The 22,586-nt window shown below is 50.2% G+C and overlaps 1 protein-coding gene across 1 annotated transcript in view; it reads left to right on the top strand.

Moving 5' to 3' along the window:
• Positions 1-19,857: 19,857 nt before the first annotated feature.
• The window catches only part of SBK1 (SH3 domain binding kinase 1), a 57,382-nt gene continuing 54,653 nt past the window's right edge, over positions 19,858-22,586 (top strand). Inside the window, exon 1 of the mRNA XM_047780234.1 lies at positions 19,858-20,667. The gene's annotated coding sequence lies outside the window, so the exon portion shown is untranslated. The remainder of the gene's footprint in view (positions 20,668-22,586) is intronic.

Here is a 22,586-nt window from a genome sequence, read left to right as displayed (position 1 = left end):
CCAACCTGATGAGCCACCAGGGAACTCTAATTTCCTTTTTTTTTTACTTTAATCTTTGTATTCTATTGCCTTTGCTTCCTTTAATAATGTTGCCCGTAGCCTAAAATAAATAGGCTGGCCCATTCTCAAGGCTCTGACCTTTAAGGTATAAGACTTTCCATTCATTCAGAGATAAAATGTTGCAGAATAACATTTGTTTCCTCCGAGGTTTACAGAAACTTGTGGTCTGACTTATGTGGACAGCTTTGAAGAACAAAGGATTTTGACACCAAGAACTCTGCAAAAACTAACCAAGCCCCTCCCTCACCTTTCCTTTAAAAAAGCACTGCTGGGGGAGATCCCCGTCACGGCTCAGTAGAAACGAATCTTACTAGCATCCATGAGGACACAGGTTCGATCCTTGGCTTCCCTCAGTGAATTAAGGATCCAGCATTGCCAGGAGCTGTGGTGTAGGTTACAGACGGGTCGTGGATCTGGCGTGGCTATGGCTGTGGCATAGGCCTGGGCTACAGCTCTGATTCAACCCCTAGCCTGGGAACTTCCATATGCTGAAAGTTTGGCCCTAAAAATCTCAGTCAATCAGTCAATCACTCAATAAAAATGCATTGCTGAAACTTTTGGGGAGTTTGAGGATTTTTGGACACAAGCCACCCATTCAATTTGCATATGGATCTTTCTCTTTTCCAAACTCTGACATTTCTGTTTGTTCGGCCTCCAGAACATGTACTTGCTAGCAGCAGCCAGCCCCACCTTGCTGTACAGTTCTGGGTAATTAGCCCCCCAGGGTTTTGTCTTTTTTGTGTGCTTTTTTTTCTTTTTTTTTTTGGTCTTTTTGCCTTTTCTAGGGCCCCTCCCTCGGCATATGGAGGTTCCCAGGCTAGGGGTCTAATAGGAGCTATAGCCACCGGCCTACGCCACAACCACAGCAACGCAGGATCCGAGCGACCTACACCACAGCTCATGGCAACACTTGATCCTTAACCCACTGAGCGAGGCCAGGGATCAAACCCGAAACCTCATGGTTCCTAGTCAGATTCCTTAACCACTGCGCCATGACGGAAACTCCTACTCTTTTTTTTTTCCTTTTTTTTTGGCCACCCCATGGCATATGAAGTTCTTCGGCCAGGGATAAAATCCAAGCCATAGCTGCCATCCACACTGCAGCTGCGGCAAATGCCAAATCCTTTAACCCACTGGCATCAGATTGGATCTATAGCTGCCGGCCTACACCACAACCACGCCAGATCCGAGCCTCGACCTAAACCACGGCCACGGCAACTCTGGATCCTTAACCCACTGCACAAGGCCAGGGATTGAACCTACGTCCTCATGGATACTAGTCAGATTCATTTCCGCTGAGCCACGTGGGAACTCTCCCCGCCCCCCACCACCCCCCACCCGGCCCCCACCCCTTTTGGAGCCTTAATTTCTTCTTTTGTGAAGCAAGGGGCTTAACTTGCTGACGGCTGCTGTTGTACACTTTGCATCTCAGGCTCCCTCTGGGGCTGCTTTGCAGCTAAATTTAGGGCCAATCTGTCCCCATCGTGGGCTTGTAGAGCTGGAGAAGGGTGTGGGTGGACTTGCAAAGTGATGGCTGCGAGCCTGCAGCCTCCCCGCCTCTCAGCCTCACTCCTGGTCCTCCTTCCTCTCCCGCAGTGAGGCTTGGGACTGGCCCAGGTCCTCCACTAACCATTGACTCTTCTCCCAGAATGCACTGGGAGGAATTATGGTCCAGGCCTCTTTCTGCCACTGGCATCTGCACCCAGCCTACTCAAGGCCTCAGAGAAGAAGTGAGAATTACATTTGATAAAAGTTATTGCTAACTGCCTTTCATGGTTAGCTGGAGAACCCTCATTTTACAGATGGCAAAACTGACATAAATTCCTACGCATGCACCAGGACCTCAAATCTCAACCCTCCTACCTCCCTGAGAACTTCTCTCTTCTATATATCCCACTTTCTCTCAACGAATCCATCCAATTAACTTTTTTTTTTTTTTGCTTTTTAGGGCAGCACTCGTGACATATGGAAGTTCCCAGGCTACGCCGCAGCCACAGCGACACAGGATGCAAGCCACGTCTGCAAACTACACCACAGCTCACGGCGATGCCGGATCCCCAACCCATTGAGTTTTGAGGCCAGGGATTGAACCAGCAACCTCATGGTTCCTAGTCGGATTCGTTTCTGCTGAGCCACGATGGGAACTCCCCCCCCCATGAATTTTTTTAGAGAGTAAATAATCTTTCAGTTTAGAAAAATCCAACTAAACCCCAAAATGGTTATATTTAGAGTTCCCTGGTGGCTCAGTAGGTTAAGGATCCAGAGTTGTCACTGTTGTGGTGTGGGTTCCACCCCTAGCCCAGGAGCTTCTGCATACTGTGGGCACAGCCAAAAAGAAACAAAACAAAAAATTATATTTGTCATTCCTATGCCCCATTCTCCCTGTGCCCAAACCCTTTGTGGTAATCACATTTTACTCCCCTCCCCCATGGTTTTTTTTTTTTAATATAGATAAAATATTTTTTCATATTTTCCATTTCCTCTATGTCTTACACAAAAGATGGGCTCTAAATATGCTCTTCCTTTTCTTGCTTTTTTTCACTTAACAGCCTATCCTAGCAATCTTTCCATTACAAAACATAGAAAATTTCATGTGTTAGAACGGTGAATGTCTTTTTTAATTTATAGCAAGTATTGATTATGTTTGTTACTTGAATGAATGACAAATAGTTTCATCCAACCATCTTTAAATTGTTTAAAATCTGTGGAAATATTTATTTTTTCTCCTGCTATGTAGCACTGGGAACTGTACCTAGTCACTTATGATGGAGCATGATAATATGAGAAAAAAAATGTATTATGTATGTGTGCCTGGATCACCATGCTGTGCAGTAGAAAATTGACAGAACACTGTAAACCAGCTACGATGGAAAAAATAAAAATCATCAAAAAGCCAAAAAAAAAAAGAAATTATTTACCTTTTCAAATTTCATATAATCTTATTGTTTCTCTTCTCTAGTTTCTAAAAGCTTGATAATTTTTTCTTTTTTGTGACACCCATGGCATGTGGAAGTTCCCAGGCCAGGACTGAATCCACACCACAGCAGCAACCCAGGCCACTTCAGTGACAACACTGGATCTTTAACCTGCTAAACCACAAGGAAAGCCTCATATTTTCTATTTCTTATCAAAAATCTTTTTTTTTTTTTTTGCCTTTTAGGGTCACACCCGAGGCATAAGGAAATTCCCAGGTTAGGGGTCTAATTGGAACTATAGCTGCCAGCCTACACCTCAGCCACAGAAACGCAGGGTGCAAGCCGCACCTGCAAACTACACCACAGCTCATTGCAACACCAGATCCTTGACCACTGAGTGAGGCCAGGGATCGAACTCATATCCTTGTGTATACTAGTTGGATTCATTTTCCACTGCGCCACAACAGGAACTCCTCTTATCAAAACATAATTTTTTTAAAAAATGAGTTTCCATTGTGGCGCAGTGGAAATAAATCCAACTAGGAACCATGAGGTTTTGTGGTGATTCCTGGCCTCGCTCAGTGGGTTAAGGATCTGGTGTTGCCATGAGCTGTGGTGTAGGTCGAAACGTGCCTTAGATCTGGTGTGGCTGTGGTGTAGGCTGGCAGCTGTAGCCCCGATTCAACTCATAGCCCAGGAAATTCCATGTGCTGCTGGTGAGGCCCTAAAAAGGACAAAAGACAAAAAAAAAAAAATTCTTATGCAGTAAATCCATCCCCTACCGATGGCTTCTTGGACTGTGTCCAGTCTTGTGAGAAAAAGAGTAAACAGAAACAATACCCAACCAACACACACACACACAAACACACAGTTTCATCCGTGTCAAATACCTCATAATATCCCAGAGGAGACACTGCTGTGTCAAATGCATCTGTAATTTTGACAGATAATGACAAATTGCTAATGACAAGAATTAATACAAATTTGCACAACCCATCAGAAATATACCAAGGGCTTATTATCTCTTTTGCCCCCAAGAGTCAAAAGAAAAATGACAAACTAGGGGAAAATATTTGCAACTCGTATCACAAATGAAGGGCTCTCTGCCTAATATACAAAATTCTTTTTTTTTTTGTCTTTTTTAGGGCCACACCCGCAGCATATGGCGGTTCCCAGGCTAGGGGTCTAATCGGAGCTGCAGCTGCTGGCCTACACCACAGCCACAGCAACGCCAGATCCGAGCCGCGTCTGCCACCTGCACCACAGCTCAAGGCAACGTTGGATCCTTAACCCACTGAGCAAGGCCAGGGATCGAACCCGCATCTGCACGGATCCTAGTCGGGTTTGTTAACCGCCGAGGCCACGAAGGGACCTCCCCAACCCTCTTTCAATATTCTCTATTTCAATCACTGGCAAACCCCAGGTCTAGATACAGGAGCCAGAAGCCTCGAAGTCCCTTCAACACCCTCCTCTTCCTCCAGCCTCACCAAGGCCTGTGATTTACCCTCTATTCCTCCTTCTAGTTCAGCCGCTTCTCCTATTCCCACTGCCTGCAGTCTGCTCCAGGCCACTGTCACCTTTAGCCTGGACCACTGCACCATCTCCACCCCCACACGGCCCCCAGCAGCCCGAGGGAAATTTTCCAAGTCGCAAATCCCATCACCTCTTTCTCTTGCTCTCATTAGCTTCTGTTGGCCCTTAGGATCGAATCAGAACCCTTGACCCGCTGGCCTGGCCTGCTCCCTGCCTGCCTCATCTCGCACGGATGATCTTCCACGGGTCTTCCCAGCCGTAGATATTGTGAAATTCAGGTCCCTGGTTATTTACAAAGGCCTGAAGGGATCTAGTGGCAGGCAGTGTTACCTTCTGGGAAAGGAACGTTCCAGCCAAAGAAACAGGGAGTACAAAGACCTTTGAGGAATGAGACAAGTTGATATTTCCCCCACGTTCTTATTGGCTGTTTCTCCCTTTCTTTCTTTTTCCTTCTTTCTTTCTCCTCTTTCTTCCTTCCTTGCCTCCCTCCTTCCTTCTCCCCTTTCTTCCTTTTCTTTTCTTGTCTTTTTGCCTTTTTAGGGCCACATCCTCAGCATATGGAAGTTCCCAGGCTAGGGCTCGAATCAGAGATGTAGCCACCGGCCTACACCACAGCCACAGCAACATAGGATCTGAGCCGCATCTGCGAACTACACCACAGCTCATGGCAACGCCAGATCTTTAACCCAATGAGCAAGGCCAGGGATCAAACCCGCATCCTCATGGATGCCAGTCGGGTTTGTTAACCACTGAGCCACGATAGGAACTCCTCATTCTTTCTTTTTTTTCTTCCTTCCTTCCTTCCTTCCTTCCTTCCTTCCTTCCTTCCTTTCTTTCTTTCTTTCTTTCCTTCCTTCCTTCCTTCCTTCCTTCCTTCCTTCCTTCCTTCCTTCCTTCCTTCTTTCTTTCTTTCCCTCTCTCTCTTTCTTTCTATTGCATCTGCTGCATATGGAAGTTCTTTGGGCCAGTGATTGAACCCAAGACACAGCTCACAGCAACATCAGATCCTTAACCCACTGAGGGAGGCCAGGGATGGAACCCGCATCCTCATGAATAATAGTCGGGTTTGTTACTGCTGAGCCATAAAGGGAACTTCAAAATTTTTTATAGTCAAGTTTATAATCTTTTTTTTTTTTTTTTTTTTTTGCTACTTTAGGGCTGCACCCAAAGCATATGGAAATTCCCAGGCTAGGGATCACATCGGAGCTGAAGCCACCAGTCTATACCACAGCCACAGCCACACCAGATCCAAGTCATGTCTGCGACCTACACCACAGCTCACAGCAACACCAGATCCTTAACCCACTGATCGAGGCCAGGGATCGAACCCACATCCCTATGGATCCTAGTCGGGTTTGTTAACCACTGAGCCACAAAAGGAACTCCTATAATCTCTTTTTTTAACTGAAGTATAGTTAATGTACAATATTATATGTTACTGGTGTACAATACATTGATTCACAATTTTTAAAGGTTATATTCCATTTATAGTTATTTTAGGAACTATAATATATTGGCTATATTCTCTGTGTTATACAGTATATCCTTGTAGCTTATTTTACTCATAATAGTTGGTACATCTTACTCCCCTACCCTATAGCGCCCCCCCTCCTCCCTGCCCTCTCCCCACTGATAACCACTGATTTGTTCTCTGCATCTGTGAGTCTGTTTCTTTTTTCTTTTGATTTTTAGGAGCACCCCCGTGGTGGCATATGAAAGTTCCCAGGCTAGGGGGTCAAATTCGAGCTGCCCCTGCTGGCCTATGCCACAGCCACAGCAATGCAGGATCTGAGCCACGTCTGTGACCTACACCACGGCTCACGGCAACTCCGGATCCTTAACCCACTGAGTGAGGCCAGGGATTGAACCCCCATCCTCATGGACACTGGTTGGCTTTGGTGTCTCTGAGCCACCATGGGAATTACCCACTTTTTTTGGTATTTATATTCACTAGTTTGTTGTCTTTTTTAGATTCCACATAGAAGGAATATCATACAGTATTTGTCTTTCTCTGTCTTATTTCACTTAGCATGTTACCCTCCAAGTCCATCCAAGCAAATAGGCAAAACTGTCTTCATTTTTATGGCTCAAAGTTATAATTTCTGAACTTGGTTTCTCAGCTGGAAAACACTTTCCAATTGAGTTTTGTTTTCTTTTTTTCCTTTCTCTCTCTTTTTTCTTTTTTCTTTCTTTTTTTCTTTTTTTGGCCACACCCGCAGCATATGGAAGTTTCTAGGCCAGGGATCTAATCCAAGCTGCAGCTGTGGCAAACACCTGGCCTTTATTTATTTATTTATTTATTTATTTATTTTGTCTTTTTGCCATTTCTTGGGCCGCTCCCGCAGCATATGGACGTTCCCAGGCTAGGGGTTGAATCGGAGCTGTAGCCACCGGCCTATGCCAGAGCCACAGCAACGCGGGATCCGAGCCGCATCTGCAACCTACACCACAGCTCACGGCAACTCCGGATCCTTAACCCACTGAGCGAGGCCAGGGGTGGAACCCGCAACCTCATGGTTCCTAGGATTCGTTAACCACTGCTGCGCCATGACGGGAACTCCAAACACCTGACCTTTAACCCACTGCACCTGGGCTGGGAATTGAACCTGTGCCTCTGCAGAGGCAATGCTGGATCCTTAACTTGCTCTGCCACAGTGGGAACTCCACAGCTGAGTTTTTTTTTTTTAATTCATTAATATCTTCTAATTCTTCTCTAGTTTTATTTTTAACTTTGAAATTGTTAATCCATCTGTTAGCTTTGTGTTAAGGAGGAAGCTACTCAGTGAGCGAGGATCCAGATTTATATTTTTCAATGACGATAGTAGCCCATCTTTTCCTCACTAATTTGAAATGCCCTCATGCAAGGTATTAAGCTCAAACATAACCCTTCTATTGTTGGCTTTGTAACGTGGGAGCCCCACTCTGCAAACCACCTTTCTGCAGAGGCAGCTCTCTGTGGGGCTCCGCCCATAGGGGGCGCTAGAGATAGACTTCCAGACTGGAGGAGTTGAGGACATGAATTGTCCCTGGGGTAACTGAGAGGTTTAAGCCCTCCCACCACTTCATCAGTTCCTCCCACAAATTCATCCAATAATCATATTCTAAGTCCAATAGCAAACCTTATTCTCCATTGCTGCCTCAAACTCCTCTTCTCCTTCCAATCAGATGCCTTCCCAAAGATGTCTACAGAAAATTCTGGAACTGACCTGACCTGGATCAGAAGGAGAGATGAGGGAGTTCCTGTTGTGGCTCAGTGTTAACGAACCTGACTAGTGTCTATGAGGATGCAGGTTCGATCTCTGGCCTCGCTCAGTGGGTTAAGATCTGGCATTGCCATGAGCTGTGGTGTAGGTCGCAGACACTTGATTTGGATCCTGCATGGCTGTGGCTGTGGTGTTGGCTGGCAGCTATAGCTCTGATTCGATGCTTAGCCTGGGAACTTCCATATGCCCCGGGTGTAGCCCTAAAAAAAGACAAAAAAAAAAGGAGAAGAAGAAGGAGAGATGATCAATATCTAAGGAGACCACCCTCTCAGATCGGAGACCCACCTTGCTGAGATTTGCACACTGTTCACCCGGTTCACCCAGCCCAGGAAACTTCGGTTTGGCGTACTGACCCAGCTCTTCCTCCCCACCACATACCACCCTGGAAGGAGGACCCAGTCCTGGAGGCAGAGTCCCCAGGTGCCAGGGACTGACCCTGCTGGGCTGGGAATCCAGCGCCATCCCTCAAGCCACCAGGAAGAAGCTGTGGCTGGTGCCACCCTAGTTCTTTGGGCGGCTCCAGTCCGTCACAGGGTCATGAGGCTGCAGCTCTCTAGCTGGCACGTGACGGAAGGCTGCATCCCGCGCTGCAGGGAAACGGGGAATCCCGGAAGAGGGACGGCGCGGTATCACAGAACACACAAGACTTACGTTTAGAAAGTGGGGGACCGGAAGGCACTCTGTTCCACAGAACAAAGGCGCCTAGGCTTTAGCCCACACGACTTTTATTAAGGAAGGTGATGAGATTATTGTTAATGGATGGGATTAAAGAAGGTGTCGAGATTAGTGGGCAGGAACAGGCATAGGCAATAACGAGATTATCTTCTCAAGAGCATATCAAAGAGGGTATCCTTAGGACATAGGGCAGCTGTTTACAGAATAAGGGGTGGTTAAAGCATAAGTCCTTCATCTTGTCTTTGAAGGAGACTCTGTGGTTAGAACTCTGAGTCCATAGATATTTGCCTTCTGCAGAATTCGGCTGTTCCATGGTCTCCAACAATGGAAGAGCTGCTATAAGCAGGGGAGGGACTCTATTTCCTTTCTATGAGTCCCCACGGGTAGACACAGAACTAGGGCATGAAAGGCACAAGGGGACCTTCCCATTGCCAGTTGCCGTCTTGGAAGGCGGTGAGTCCTCTATTCCTGATCCTCCGTCTGCAATGTTCTTTTTTGTTCCCTTCTTTTTTCTTGGCTGCCCCGCAGCGTATGGAGTTCCTGGGCCAGGGATCAGATTCAGGCTGCCATTTGTGAACTACGCAGTAGCTGCAGCAACACCAGATTCTTTAGCCCGATGTACCAGGGCAGGCAGGGATTGAACCTGTGTCCTGTCGCTGCAAAGACATTGAGCCACAGCGGGAACTCCTGTGATGGTTTTCTCCCAAGTATTTTTTTTTTTTTTCTTTTTAGGGCGGCATCTGCCGCATATGGAAGTTCCCAGGCTAGGGGTCAAATCGGAGCTGCAGCTGCCAGCCTATATCACATCTCACAGCAACACTGGATCAGAGGATCCACGGAGCAGGGCCAGGGATCGCACCTGCATCCTCATGGATACCTTTCAGATTCATTACCACTGAGCCACAATGGGAACTCCTTCCGCCAGGTATTAACATAACTCATCACTCACCTCCTTCGGGTCTGTGTCACTCAAGTGTCACTTTACCAGAGAAGCCATCAGCAACCTCCCCTTACCTAAAGTTGCAAACCTTGGGGTTCCCATTGTGGTTCAGTGGTTAGTGAACTCGCCTAGTATCTGTGAGAATGCAGGTTTGATCCCTGGCCTTGATCGGTGAGTTTAGGATCCAGCATTGCTGTGAGCTGTGGTGTAGTTCCCAGACAAAGCTCAGATCCCACGTCACTATGACTGTGGCATCAGCCGGCAGCTCCAGCTCCAATTCATCCTCTAGCCTGGGAGCCTCCATATGCCGTGGGCGGGTCCCTAAAAGACAAAAAGAAAAAAAATAAAAATAAATTTAAAAAAATAAAATTGCAAACCTCCCTCTCCATCCCTCTCCCCTGCTCTACTTCCCTAGCACTTATCATATATTTTATTAATTGATCTCATGTATTATCTATCTTCTATCCCTAGGCCATAAGCTCCACGAGGGCAGGAGCTTTATGTGTTTTGTTCATTACTGACTCATTTGTGTCTAGAATAGTGCCTGGCACATAGTAGGGTGCTCAATAAATATCTATTGACCAAATACCTCCCAGCCACCTGCACAAGTATCCCACACATTTCACAGCTACAGAAACTGGGGCATATAAAGATGAAACCATTGGCCTTAGCCCTAGCCCTGGGTCTCCAATCCCAGTCATTCCATGTCCAGGGCCTATGCCCTTAACTCCACACTATATTGTGGTTACAAAATGCTTATCTATTTTTTTCTTTGTCTTTTTAGGGCCGCACCTGCAGCATATGGAGGTTCCCAGACTAGGGGTCCAGTTGGAGCTGTGGCCACCAACCCACGCCACAGCCACAGCAATGCTGGATCCTTAACCCACTGAGCGAGGCCAGGGATTGAAACTGCATCCTCATGGATGCTAGTCAGACTCATTTCTGCTGAGCCACAACGGAATGCCACAAAATACTTATATTGCAGCATTGCCTGTAACCAAAGACGGCTGTAAACAACCTAATTTCCCATCAGTAAGGGAGTGGTTAAATAAATTACAATCCTAGGCATCCTGTAATAGCCTATAAAAGCCACCTATAAATGAATTAAGCAGATCTATAGGCATTTATTTGGAATGATCTCCAAGTTATTGTTGAGTAAAAAATAGCAAGACGCAGAACCGTGCATGTGCTCTGATCTGTAAAAAAATAAAGGATAATCAGTCACATTCTGATTGGATGTGCAGAGCAATGCTATGAATGAATACTCCAAAAACTGTTGACAAGGCAAAGGGGAGCCTGGGGTCTCTGGTGGGAGAAAGCCTTTGCATTCCATTTGGTATTTAGGAGATTTTATTTTATTTTATTTTATTTTATTTTATTTTATTTTATTTTATTTTATTTTATTTTATTTATTTTTGTCTTTTTGCCATTTCTGGGACCGCTCTCGCAGCATATGGAGGTTCCCAGGCTAGGGGTTGAATCGGAGCTGTAGCCACCAGCCTACGCTAGAGCCACAGCAACGCGGGATCCGAGCCACGTCTGCAACCTACACTACAGCTCATGGAAACGCCAGATCCTTAACCCACTGAGCAAGGCCAGGGATCGAACCTGCAACCTCATGGTTCCTAGTCAGATTCGTTAACCACTGCGCCACGACAGGAACTCCTGGGAGATTTTAAATCACGCACATTATTTACTGGGTTTTTTTCCAGCGATGTAAATATTCCACATAGTTTAAAACTCAACTAAAGCTACAGGGTGTGAAATTCCTGTAGCGGCTCTGCAGGTTAAGAACTGGACACAGTGTCTGTAAGGATGCAGGTTGGATCCCTGGCCTCGCTCAGTGGGTTGGGGATCCGGCGTTGCCGTGAGCTGTGGTGTAGGTCACAGACGCAGCTTGAATCCCTAGTTGCTGTGGCTGTGGTGTAAGTTATATGATATACGATATATGATAGGGGTTGTATGATGTAGGTTATGTGATGGATGATGGGATACATAACCTACACCACAATTCATCCCTTACCCTGGGAACTTTCATCTGCTGCAGCTGTGGTCCTAAAAAAAAAAGAAAGCTACAGGGCTTATGTCAAAAATTAACAATCCCCCAACCCACCCTTCTGTACTATAGATCTCTTCCTAAAGGCAACAAATTTAACTCTTTCAGCTGTTTGTTCCTTCTGTTTGCCGTTCTCTTTCTCAGTCAAGGTTTCTCAAATTTTAAAGAGCATGTGAACCACCTGGGATGGTGTTAAAATGCATGTTCTTATTCAGTACATCCAGTGGAGGGGGGGCGTCCAAGATTCCACTTTTTTTTTTTTTTTTTGGTCTTTCCTAGGGCTGCACCCGTGGCATATGGAGGGGTCTAATCAGAGCTGTAGCCGCCAGTCTACACCATAGCCACAGCAACGCAGGATCTTTAACCCACTGAGCGAGGCCAAGGATCGAACCTGCAACCTCATGGTTCCTAGTCAGATTCGTTAACCACTGAGCCACGACGGGAACTCCAGATTCTGCATTTCTAACAAGCTCCCAGGTGATGTTGATGCTACTGACCTGTGAATCATTGTTTAAGTGGCCATTCTCTACATAACATGCTAATTCAGCCTCTAATTGATTTTTCCATTTAATTTGTTGTTGTTGTTGTTGTTGTTTTGGCCATGCCTGTGGCATGTGAAAGTTCCCAGGCCTGGGATTGAATCCACACCCCAGCAGCAGCCCAAGTCACAGGAGTGGCAACACCAGATCCTTAACCAGCTGAACCACCAGGGAACTCCTTGATTTTTCTGGGTTTTGTTTTTCTGTTTGTTTTGCTATGTTAGGGCCATACCTGTGGTATATGGATGTTCCCAGGCCAGGGGTCGAAGCAGAGCTGTAGCTGCCAGCCTACATGAAAGCCACAGCAACACCAAATCCAAGCCGTGTCTGCCACCTACACCACAGCTCATGGCAATGCCGGATCCTTAACCCACTGATCCTTAACCCACTGAATGAGGCCAAAGTTGGAACCTGCGTCCTCATGGATACTAGTCAGATTCGTTTCCACTGAGCCACGATGGGAACTCCCCATTTAGGTCTTTAGTGAAGGATTGTGAAAAATCCCAGCCATTCTCCGGTGCATCAAAGGGGGCAGTGCTCTGTTCAAGCTTCAGAGGCCCCCCGGGCAACAGAGCTGGGCCAGTTTCCACATGCCAGGCATTGCGCCCTGGCTCACGTAATTCTCCCCACAATCCCACAGGGTGAGGATCTGGAATAAAATTCGGCAGCTTTTGCCTGCCCACCACCCACGGGGGTGAAAGGATTAAAGAATCAACACAGGAGTTCCCGTCGTGGCAGAGCAGAAACAAATTTGACTAGGAACCATGAGGTTGCGGGTTCGATCCCTGGCCTTGCTCAGTGGGTTAAGGATCAGGCATTGCCATGAGCTGTGGTGTAGATCGCAGACATGGCTCATATATGGCGTTGCTGTGGCTGTGGTGTAGGCCAGTGGCTACAGCTCCGATTGGACCCTTAGCCTGGGAACTTCCATATGCCTCGGGTGTGGCCCTAAAAAGACAAAAGGAAAAAAAAAAAAAGAATCAACACAATGGAGAGGTCCAGTGTGGACCAAGTGTAACAGTCTGATGTGCGATGAACTAAGGCAAACTGAACCCCCACCTTCTATGCACCTGAGTCCAAACTGGAAAATAGGAGCAGGGGGAGTGTCTCCTGGGTGGACAGGACAGGTGAGGCCAGGCCGTCCCTGGTCACATCCTGGTTTTCTGGTTTCCAAAGGCCATGGCACTAGGATAGGAACTCAGCAGACAGCCCCTGTGGATGGTCTGAATGCTTCCAGCCAGCCAGGTGTGCATCCAGAATCCATCCAGAGAAGTCTAGGTTCCTGGAGAAGGAGGCAGGGCCTCTCCAAGGAAAACACATCTCAGGCCGCCTCCTTTTTTGGAGGCTCACTGTGGTCTGGAAACATCAAGAAATGTCACAAACAGCTTTATGAAGACCATGGCGTATCTTAGTTTTACCTTTTTTCCCGCTTTTTCCTAGAAGGGCCGCACCTGCAATATATGAGAGTCCCCAGGCTAGGGGTCAAATCAGAGCTGCAGCTGCCAGCCTATGCCACAGCCACGGCAATGCCAGATCCTTAACCCAATGAGCAAGGCCAGGGATTGAACTCGCATTTTCATGATATGAACTGGATTCTTTTTTTTTTTGTCTTTTTGCTATTTCTTGGGCCGCTCCCGGGGCATATGGAGGTTCCCAGGCTAGGAGTCCAATCGAAGCTGTAGCCACCGGCCTATGCCACAGCCACAGCAACACGGGATCCAAGCCACGTCTGCAACCTACACCCCAGCTCATGCAACACCGGATCGTTCACCCACTGAGCAAGGACAGGGGTCGAACCCAAAACCTCATCGTTCCTAGTTGGATTCGTTAACCACTGCGCCACGACGGGAACTTCTATACTGGATTCTTAACCCACTGAGCCACAGTGGGCTCATCTGTGACCTACATACCACAGCTTGCAGCAATGCTGGATCCTTAACCCACTAAGCAAGGCCAGGGCTCGAACCCACGTCCTCATGGATACTAGTTGGGTTTGTTAACCGCTGAGCCATGATGCTGAGGCAGAACTTTAACTGAGTGTAGGAGCAGGGGCTTCGATGCATTCTGTGATATGGCCATTGATGAACATTTGTGGCTTAAGGGCTCCAGGGAGTAACATCCCCACAGGCCTTGTAACCTATAGAGGGTGTACCTACGCCCAGATGGACTTGAATCCCTAATCCCCTGTGACTCAGTTTACGAGAAGAAAAGGACAAAGAATCTATGAGACTTACAGGACATTTCCACCCCTAAGACCCTATTGGACAAGGACTGATACAGGTAATTGAACAAGGCCAATGGGAGAAGACCACATGCCTCTGGACCCCACATCGATACCCACCCCCCAACTTTAAGGACTAAAAACCTCTAGAGGACAGTAGAGAAAGGGGGCACTTCTCCCCCACCCCCCCAGTAACCCTGGGAACTATCTGCTTTCCTTTAATAAAAATTTTGCTGGAGTTCCCGTTGTGGCGCAGTGGTTAATGAATCCGACTAGAAACCATAAGGTTGCAGGTTCGATCCCTGGTCTTGCTCAGTGGGTTAAGGATCCGGTGTTGCCGTGAGCTGTGGTGTAGGTTGCAGACAGGGCTCGGATCCCGCATTGCTGTGGCTCTGGTGTAGGCTGGCGTCTACAGCTCCGATTCGACCCCTAGCCTGGGAACCTCCATATGCCGCGAGTTTGGCCCTAGAAAAGCCAAAAAAAAAAAAAAACCAACAGCAACAATAAACTTTGCTTGCTTGCTTGCTGCCTGTGTGTTCACGGAGTTCATTCTTCGACTGCCATGAACAAGAACCCGGATTCCGGTCCCATCTTTCCGGCATCAACGCAAACTCCGAGTCAAGCTCTTCATGCCCCGTGAACATTCTCGGTTCTCAGTTCTGAATGTATAACTGCACGTAGAAATAATATCAGAAACTTATGTTTAAATCTCTTCAGGACAATGAGATCTGGGCCAGATTTCCTCCATGCCCGAGACAGGGCTGTGAGCCGGGCCCTGCACCCAGGAGGATGGCTGGAGCCCAGCGCTTTGGACCTGACTCCAGCCCCCTGAGTGCCCAGCGCTTTGGACCTGACTCCAGCCCCCTGACAGCTGGTGGGGCTGCCTCTGCTGACACATTTCTGGCCCATAATTCTGGGGCAGGGGCCATCTCTCTCGGAATGAGGTGTGAGTGGCTGGGAGTACAAGTTCCCAGACCCTCTAAGATGTTAGGGGCAGAGGCAGCGTTTGGAGGTTTGGAGCTGCCGGGTGGGCGAGAGTAATTGTCCTTGCCTAGGCTGGGGTCAGAAGGGGGTGGGGCTGAGAGAGGGAGAAATGGAGTCTCAGGCTCCTGTGAACTGGGTCTGAACCTCCGCCCTCCATGCCCAGCCCCAGAGCCAGACCCAGCCACCCAAACAGGAGACAGACAGAGCTTCACAGTCACCGAGAATTAAAACCTATTGATTTTCCCCATTAGCTAGAGAACACCATCAGAGTGCATTAAAACCAGGCAAAGCACCAGCATCATACATAATTAACATCCACAAATGACAACCCCAGGGGGCCCAGGGGAGGGGTAAGGGGCGCCTGGAGGCCTGGGGCACCCGACCGCATATGACTCCCACCCCAGGGAGCCCTCACCTGGCCTGCCCTCCCCCCCCCCCCCCCCCCCCCCCCGGAATCTCGACTATTCCTCCTGTTCCTTTCATTTCCTCTCCTCAAAGAAACATCAAGTCTGAGGCAAGGGACCTAGGAAGATGGAGTGCTGAGATAACCATCAGGAGTTCCTGGCTCTGCTGGGCATCACTGTGCGACCTCGGGAGAGTCTGCCCCTTTCTGGGCTTGTTCCTCTGGCTAAGTTTATAGATCTCTAGCTCCAGAGCAGGACAGTGACTGGCCCAAAGCACACAGCAGGTCTGTAAGCAGAGCCCACACTAGAACCTCCAGGCCCCTAGGTCATCCCTCCCAGCCCAACCTATGGGATGACTTTATGCAAATCAGAAAAAGTCACCCCCTTTGGATTGACCAATTGGAAAGTGGCACTTCTCTGGATGAACCAATTAGATGAAAGCATGCCCTCTGAACAGACCAATTCAAAAGAGAGACCCCGCTAAGTAGACTAGTTAAAAAATATATATATATATTTTTTTGTCTTTTGTTGTTGTTATTGTTGTTGTTGTTGTTGTTGCTATTTCTTGGGCCGATCCCGTGGCATATGGAGGTTCCCAGGCTAGGGGTTGAATCAGAGCTGTAGCCGCTGGCCTACGCCAGAGCCACAGCAACATGGGATCCAAGCCGCGTCTGCAACCTACACCACAGCTCACGGCAACGCCAGATCGTTAACCCACTGAGCAAGGGCAGGGACTGAACCCGCAACCTCATGGTTCCTAGTCGAATTCGTTAACCACTGCGCCATGACAGGAACTCCAAAAAATATATATATATTTTTTAATTAAAGTATAGTGGTTTTACGATGGTGTCAATATAAGTGAACTAATTTTTTTAAGACGCACTCTTCAGGCTGACCAATAAGAAAAAAGAACCCCTTAAGGATCCAGTGTTGCCGTGAGCTGTGGCATAGGCTGCTGACACAGCTCAGATCCTGTGTTGCTGTGTCTGTGGTGTAGGCCAGCAGCTACAGCTCTGATTCAATCCCTAGCTAGAATCTCCGTATGCCACAGGTTTGGCCCTAAAATTCAAAAAAAGAGGAGTTCCCGTCATGGCGCAGTGGTTAACAAATCCGACTAGGAACCATGAGGTTTTAGGTTCGGTCCCTGCCCTTGCTCAGTGGGTTAACGATCCGGTGTTGCCATGAGCTGTGGTGTAGGTTGTAGACGCGGCTCGGATCCCGCGTTGCTGTGGCTCTGCGTAGGCCGGTGGCTACAGCTCCGATTTGACCCCTAGCCTGGGAACCTCCATATGCCGTGGGAGCGGCCCAAGAAATAGCAAAAAGACAAAAAAAAAAGAAAGAAAGAAAAAGAAAAAAGAAAAAAAAAATGAGCCCTTTGGAATGGATCAATTAGGAAAAAAGAGGCATTCGCATCGTGGCCTAGTGGTGACAAACCTGAGTGGTATCCGTGGAGTTAAGAGTTTGATCCCTGGCCCCACTCAATGAGTTAAGGATCCAGCATTGCTGTGGCTGTGGTGTAGGCTGGCAGCTGCAGTTCCAATTCAACCCTTAGCCTGGGAACTTCCACATGCCACAGGTTCAGTGCTAAAAAGACAAAATAAAGGAAGGAAGGAAAGAAGGAAGAGAGAGAGAGAAAGAAATAGAGAAAAAGAAAGAAAAAAGTGAGCCCCAAAGCTGTCACAGAGTAAAGGTGCCAGGCTGGGCAGAGCAGAGGTAGGGCTGCATCAGCCCCCTCTCACCATCCTTGGGGGTTCCCTGTGCACTGTATGCAGCCTAAACGACTTCATATGGGGGCTCTGTCCCCAACCCCACCTTTTCTTAGCCAAGGACACCCAGATCTGTCCTTCCAGCCGGTGCAATTCACTTCAACAAATGAAATGAGGAGTTCCCGTCGTGGCGCAGTGGTTAACAAATTCGACTAGGAACCATGAGGTTGCGGGTTCGCTCCCTGCCCTTGCTCAGTGGGTTAACGATCCGGCGTTGCCGTGAGCTGTGGTGTAGGTTGCAGACGCGGCTCGGATCCCACGTTGCTGTGGCTCTGGCGTAGGCCGGCGGCTACAGCTCTGATTCAACCCCTAGCCTGGGAACCTCCATATGCCGCGGGAGCGGCCCAAAGAAATAGCAAAAAGACAAAAAAAAAATGAAATGATATTTCCTTCCAAGCCTCTCCACCTCCCACCCACCCACCCCCTCAGCCACTCGGCTGACCCAGGTTCCCACTTCCCTCTTCCTTCCACCCATCCTGCCTCCCCGGAGCCTCCGGAGCCCCTGGAGGGGCAATTCTGGGATGAAACTGCCTATATCTCTGATCATGTCACCTGCATCCTCTTCCTGCCTTGAAGGGCACCGTGCATCCTTCATGCCTCCAAAGCTTTGCAGGTACTTTGCTCTCTTCTGGTGGTGCCTCACCTCTAGAGCCCCTGGGGAAACTCTCCTTATTCTTTAAAACTCAGTTTAGGAGTTCCCGCCATGGTGCAACAGCTGTGTCTCTGGAGCGCTGGGACGCAGGTTTGATCCCGGGCCCGGCACAGTGGGTTAAAGGATCCTGTGTTGCTACAGCTCCTGCGTAGGTTGAAACAGCTCAGATCTGATCCCCGGCCTGGTAACTCCATATGTTGCAGGCCAAAACAAACAAACTCACCTCCTCCTCTGCGCCTCACGCTCTTCCTTAAACACACCAGCCAGTTCTTGCTCTGAGCCTTTGCACCTGCTGATCGCTCTTCTGGACGTGTTCTCCCTACAGACCTTCTAGCTGGCTCCTCCTCACACTGGTCACAGCTCCAATGCCACCTCCTTGGGAGGTCTTCCCTGAACACCCTATCAAATCACCTCCCCATCAGCCTCTCTCACATCTCCCTGTTTTATTTTTTCATACCACGTCACAGGCTGTACTTATGTTGTTTGTTGGCACAGACAACAAATTCTAAGGCCACTATGAATAGCTGTGCTTGTTGTAAGTTGCTGAAGAGGTGAGCGCGGCTGAAACCCAGCCTGTGATCCAGCTGGAGCTGGGGGAGGAGGGCTGCACCTGCCCAGAGGGAATGCCTTTTCCTAATTCACACACTGGCACCAGCTACACAAGCTTCAGCCCCAACGGCCTCTAGCTGTGACAGACAAGCCCTGGCAGGAAGTGTCTGACCTCTCTCCATTGTCGTGTGCCCAGTACCCAGCACAGTGCCTGGTACAAAGCTGGTGCTCAATAGGAAGTTCCCATTGTGGCTCAGCATGTTACACACCCTACTAGTATCCATGTGGATGCAGGTTTGATCCCTGGCCTTGCTCATGGGTTAAGGATCCAGCACTGCCATGAGCCGCGGTGTAGGTCGCAGATGGCTTGGATCCCACGTTGCCATGGCTTTGGCACAGGCTGGCAGCTGCAGCTCGGATTTCACCCCTAGCCTGGGAACTTCCATATGCTGCAGGTACAGCCCTAAAAAGCAAAGGAAAAAAAAAGGCTGATGCTCAATAAATATTTTCAAGCAAACACATCCTTTTTTTCTTTTTTTTTTTGGCCATGCCCGCAGCCTGCAGAAGTTCCCAGGCTGGGGATCAAAACTGTGCCACAGCCGTGACAACACTGTATCCTTAACCCACTGTGCCACCAGGGAACTCCCTCAAGCAAACAAATTCGACTCACATTCCCCCACTCCCATCCCCTTCTCACACTCTTGGATACAATATACCAGGGGCTGCATATGGTCCGTCTCTGCGTCTCCCAGGGGCTGTGTGTGGTTCATTTGGTGGGAGTCAGGGGCTCCCCACCAAATGACAGAACTGGACCCAGAATTGGTGACCGTAGCTGTTTGTTAAGGGAATGTGGAGGGAACTCGAGGGTGGATGCGCAAGTGAAGGAGTCCCGGGGACACTCCCTGGAGCTCAGAGCCCTGCCCACTCCTGGGGCGCTGCCCTGAGCCTCCCCCCCCCACCCCCCCCCCCCCCCCCCCCCGTCTTACCAGGCTCTGTGGAGGTATGCAGGGCAGGTTCAGGTGGCCAGGGCGCAATGTCCAAGATCCATATGCTGAGTGCTGCACCGACGCAGGCAGAAGGTGGCATCAGGCAGGAGGTGGCATAGGAGGATCTGGCGAGAGGCGGGCCAGGCTCAGGCGGGGGCGGAACTCAGGCGCCGCCTTCCCTCTGCTCCCTGTGGCCACCAGCCCCGCAGCCTCCCAGCTCTGGCAGGGAAGGAGTTAACCTCCCGGCTTCTCAGCGTGAATGTGGAGCTATTAATACCCACAGCCAAGCCGGTCTGCCAGAGCAGCCACTGGAGTCGGAGAAGGAGCTGGGAGCAGAGGGAGCTCCAGTCGGAGCCAACGCTGGAGCCAGGACTCCAGGGACCAGAACTTTTCTTGGGGCGAGCGTGGGCCCTGGGCCAGCCTCCCCTGGTCCTTGCCTACCTTTCAGCCTCAGGTCCCGACCCTCCCTCCTGGAGGCCACGGGTGTTACCCTCCCCAGCAGGGGAGAACAAACTTTCTTAGGGAAACCACCTCTGCTGCCTTGCTGGCCAGACAGAACCAACAGACAGCTGGACAGACAGATGAACAGATGGACAGGGCATCTGCGAGGCTGTCCTCCCAGTCCTGCCTCTGACGGGCTGCAGCAGAGTGGGCAGCCGAGGGGCCTCCAGGGGCACCAGGGACAGCGAGGGCCCCTGCTGAACCTTTGTTCACCTGCCAGCCACCTCTGAGTCCAGGCGGCTGGACGCTGCTTCCCCAGGCCCACCCAGCACTGTGGCTGGAAGGCCGGTGGCTCAAGACAGCAGTTCCCACCAGCCAGAGCCACAGGCTCTTCCACCCACCGAGGCGACGGGGAACCTGAGTGAAAAGGCACAGGTGGCAGGTGGGCAGGTGCGGGGTCCTGAAGCCAACAGGCTACTGACCCTGGAGCACACTGGCTCGGGGACCCCTGCCCAGGCGAGGGACGATGCTGCCGAGGCCACCACCAGCCACCCTTGCCCCGTCCTGGAGCTGCCTCCGGCCTGGCCCCTGGGCTGTGGAGTGGAGGATGTGCCAGCCTTCTGCTTCGTCTGTTTCCACAGGGAGGAGGAGGAGGAGCTGCTGGAAGAGGTCCCACTGCAGAGGTCAGTGCCCAAGATGGGCAGTGGGTGGGCCGGGTGAGGGCTCAGGGCTCCGATCGGGGGCCCCACAGAGCCTGGTTGTCCTGCTTCGGAGGCCCTCTGTCTGTCCACTGCTCACCACCCACAGCCACCAACCTGCGTCAGACTCTCAGATCTCCCACCTGGGTGTCCCCACAGCCTCCTCCATCGCTCTCCCATCCTGCCCCTACAGTGACCCTCCTGTCCTTTCCCCCTGGTGGTCCTGCCCCCTTCACCCCCCAACCCTCCACTCAGAGCCCTCCATGGCTCCCCGCTCCCCCACAATGAAGTCAACACTCTGCTGGGCATTCAAAGCCTGTGAGATCAGGCCAGCCCCACCCACCTCATCTGGCTCTGCTCTCCTGTATTCATCCCCTAGTGAAACCCTGCCCAGACTTCCCTTCCCTGGTGCCTCTCCATCCAGGCCCAGCTGCAATACTTCCTCCTCCAGGAAGCCCTCCAAGAAGCCCCTGCCCCATCCCAAGCTGAGAGTGACCTCCCTTCCCTCCCCTCATTGCACTCACACCTAAGAGTATTCGGCTTTTGTTAAACTAAGTGGAAATGTCTGCATCCGTATATGTGTATGTGTAAGAATGCGTGCGTATGAAAGAAAGGGAGGGGAGGGGAATGGAGCTTGTGTGGCTACGCAATTGGGTATTTGGGGGTGAGTGTGTGTGTACATGCTTATGGCAGTGGGTGTGATGTCTATATACCTGTGGGGGTGAGGGGTCGTGCACTGAACTGGGTGGGGGTTCATGCCCTAGGAATCTCATCTCTTGCCAGCTCTCCCCACCCCCACCTTCAGGGAAACCCAGGCTCCAGCCAAGTGCATTTCCCAAGCAGTGACCACAGGCTCCGGGAATAGATGGAACATTTGCAGGGGAGACAGGGGTCACCTCTGCTCCAGCCCAGCCCGCCCACGCCTCCATCACCGCCTGAGTCAGCATTGCCCTGGGCAGGGAGAAGGGCAGGCTCAGGACCAGCGCAGGTGTGCCCTCCAGGCTCCTTGTAGGAGGGTGGCGGGAGGGGTCCTGCAGCCTGGGACAGGTTCCTCCCTGAATCTCACTGTTGGACCTGAGTCAGTCATTTCCCCTCTTCATTCATGAGCCTCTATCTCCTCCTCTCTGAGCCCTCCCAGTGCCAGGGCGCCCCCAGCCCTCACGGGATCCAGCCTGCTAGGAGAGACCTGCGAGGGAACAGATCCATTTGGCAGGAGTGATGGGTGCCCTGATGGGCCTGGGTGCACTGTGCTGGGGGAGGAAGGGGGAGCGACGATGGTCTCTGCCCGCAGGAGCCCTGGGAGCCCCTGTTGTAAAGTTCCAGTCCTCTTCTGGGTGATGAGTGAGGTTCATTCCAGGCCCGGGGGACGGCAAGAGCAAAGGTTTGATGGTATGAAAAAGAAATGGTGCAGGGAGTTCCCGTTGTGGCTCAGTGGGTTAAGAACCTGACCGGTATCCATAAAGACGCAGCTTCGATCCCTGGCCTCGCTCAGTGGGTTCAGGATCCGGCATTGCCGCGAGCTTCGGTGTAGGTCACAGACGCAGCTCGGACCTGGCATGGCTGTGGCTGTGGTGTAGGCTGGCAGCTGTGCTCCGATGTGATCCCTAGCCTGGGAACTTCCACATGCCATGGGTACAGCCCTAAAAAGAAAAAGAAATTGTGTGGACGTGGTGGAGGTGGTGCTGGCAGGGTCTGCGGGGGCCAAATCACCAGGGGCCTTGACTGCTGAGCCAAGGAGTTGACCTATAGGTGATGGAGTGAGAAGTGGGGAGGGCTCGAAGCAAAACCAGGCCAAGTTAGGCGACTCAATGGGATCACAGGTGTGGTAGTACTTCTGGAAGTCCAATGCAATGGACCCCTGAGAGTATCACTATGTTCATATGTTCATAGTAGGAGCTCAGAAT

This window comes from Phacochoerus africanus, chromosome 5 (genome assembly GCF_016906955.1).
Source record: "Phacochoerus africanus isolate WHEZ1 chromosome 5, ROS_Pafr_v1, whole genome shotgun sequence".
Classification (NCBI taxonomy): domain Eukaryota; kingdom Metazoa; phylum Chordata; class Mammalia; order Artiodactyla; family Suidae; genus Phacochoerus; species Phacochoerus africanus.
Note: the sequence above shows the minus strand (reverse complement) of the source record. Positions and strands in the feature narration are given on the sequence as shown.